This window comes from Cricetulus griseus, chromosome X, assembly GCF_003668045.3.
Source record: "Cricetulus griseus strain 17A/GY chromosome X, alternate assembly CriGri-PICRH-1.0, whole genome shotgun sequence".
Taxonomy (NCBI): Eukaryota; Metazoa; Chordata; class Mammalia; order Rodentia; family Cricetidae; genus Cricetulus; species Cricetulus griseus.
This window is the reverse complement of record NC_048604.1, coordinates 10977801-10980622: the sequence shown is the minus strand read 5'-3', so window position 1 is coordinate 10980622 and position 2822 is coordinate 10977801.

Sequence of the window (2822 nt, the reverse complement as noted above, 5' to 3'; positions counted from 1 at the left end):
CTAAGGATCTTATTTTCAGGGTTCAGGCTCAATTTATAAAGATGTCCCATGTCTGGTAAGAGAACAAAATTAGTATAACAACGATGGATTTAGGAGAACCCTCATTGCCTATAGAGAGTTATCAAATGCACAAAGGACACAACTTGCTCAACAGATACTTGTTAATCCATGTTCATGGCCACTCTATTCAAAATAGATTTAAATAAAAACAAAACAAAATTTCACAACTGATGAATGGTTAATGGAAATGTACACTATGGAATTCTATTCAGTTGTAAAGAAAAATAAAATCATGATAAATTAAGGCAAATGGGTGAGATATGTAAAAATCATAACCCAGACCAAGAAAGATAAATATCATATGTTATCTCTTTCTGTGGTTCTTAGCTCCAGAGTTTCATATGTGAATGTATAACCTGGAGTGACTGCAGAAATGAGGAAAATAAAAGGGAACCATGGGGGTGGGATGCAATAGAACATGGAATAACAGGGTATAAATGATTTGACAAGAAATGGGAAAAACAGGGGGTGCTTTAATTAGGAAGGAACATAGATAAGTAAAATAGAAGGAGAGATTGGGTAAAATAATAGTAAGGATATCTGTAAAAGTATAAGGCATCAAATTATCTAACTACATAAATTACATATGCATATATAAGCCTGTGTATACACATACACGTATACATAGACACGCATGTGCATATACATATATATAGTTCAAATGAAAATTTCCAATTTGGTATGGCAATGCTTATCCCAAACATCAACAAACTATCTAATGAAAATCCCAACACCAGGCATGAGATGCCCACTTTTGAGTTGTCAGTCAAGGTAGTTCGAAGACTCCTAAAACATTATAGACTATTTCTGGTGCCTTTAATTATCTCACAGAGTTAGAAGGTAAATTCCATAATGCTGATGACACCATGAACTTCAGATGCAGGAATGACAGGACCTGATTTGTATCTGTCCTGAAGGCCTCCTCCCCAAAAACTAGCTTTCCTGTACCAAAAGGCACAATGCAAGTTTGCAAGGGATGGAACCAAACAATAGTTCAACCCAGCTATGATGCCCATGAACCATATTGACAACTAACATGGAGAATTAAGCCTAAGTGTACAATATTGGCACATACACCTTTGCAGTAACCATCAGATCTCTAATTGGACTTAAGGCATATTTAACTGCAATGAAACTGTGCCTAGTTCTAGAAACCATGGCAACTACCTGGGGCTAATGTAGTCATTGCTCTTGGAGAAGAACTTACAGCTACCACTTTACTAAACCAACATAATTCCTAACTACATTTGAAATATTTCTCTTTCTACTCAGAAATATTTGTCATCCCACATCAAAAAAACTTCTGTTTGTAACTGACAGAGACCATTACAGAAAACCAAAGCTAATAAAAACACAGAGAATGAGATTCTATGGTTCTTAGTCCCAACTGATGTATCTACAATGTAATTCCTGTACCTATGGCTCAAGTATCATTTCAGAATTGGGTACAAAGATTATCAAAGCCAGAGGAAGAGGAAATTTCCTGCGAGATTTTGTCACCTAGAAATGATTCGGAGGCTATAACTATGAAGTATCATCAACATGGTTGCCTAAACAAGAACGGAACAAGGATGACACTAATGCTTATGGAAGGATGAACACCCAAAGGGTCTTAAGAACTATGGAAAACTAAGTAATGTTGAGAATGGGAGAAATGGTCTTCTCCAAGAAGGGCTTTCCCACCCCAAATGGTTATCCATTTAAGTGGCCAACATTGGTATGTAGCAATAAAAAATATTTCATTTATTTATTTAATTTCATTTTACATTCCAACCAAAGTTCACAACTTTCCACTACTAACAAAGATTCTATTTGCAATTGATATATGCTGGGAAAGGAAAAAATCTGTTTTCCTCAATGGAGTGTCACTGGGTTAATGAACCACACTCCAAGACAGGCTCTATTACAGGAATAGTTGGCCAACACAAAACAGAATCCGCTTTTCTTGTGTGCTTTTGTTTTGGTATTTTTTGTCTTACTGTTTTTTGTTGTTGCTTGTTTCAATTTTTATTTTATTTTTTAATTTTGTTGAGAGGTGCTGGGGAAATAGCATGAAGCTTTGTGGGTAGGAAGATGTCAGTCATGTTGTCAGAGGAGGAAAGAATACAACCAAATTATACTGCCAGATTACCAGACCTTGTCCAGAAACAGCTCAGAAATAAGGAGGTGGAAAGGAGTTTGAGTCCTGTCTGTGCCCACCCCGTGGATGTCAGAGCATTACTGGATAGTCTTTGTCCAGACTCAATCCGGGTATTCAGAGGGGTGTGGCTTCACATTAGCAGAAGGCGTGGTCCTAGACCTGACCAATCATCAAGGAAAGTATGCTCAAGTCTTTCTCACAACAAATAGGGGGCGCTAGAGCTTGGCTTCCACCATGTTTCTGGCCCAGAACCTCCGGCACTGTTACAGCTTCCTGTCTTTCCTGAGCCCCATCTCCTTCCTCAGGCAAGTGTGTTTTGGGGGGTGGGTTTCTGGGGGGTCTAAAACATAGCTTGGGTGGCAGGGGTTGTGACTTTGAACTGTCAAGGGGTTTGGCCCAGTGGAGGGAAGAGAGAGATTTCTTCTACCACAGGAATAGCGGACAGTCATCCCAATGGCCTGGGAGTGGGGGTTGGGGGGAAGCGGGAAAATTGTTGCTCCAGCGATATTTGCTACTGGCAGAAGTGATTAGGTTCAAAGTGCAAGTGTGAGGGTCTCGATGTTTTTTGTGAGTGGAGCTGGATGCCAGTTATGCAAGTTCTGCCTTGTGGAATACTTACTAG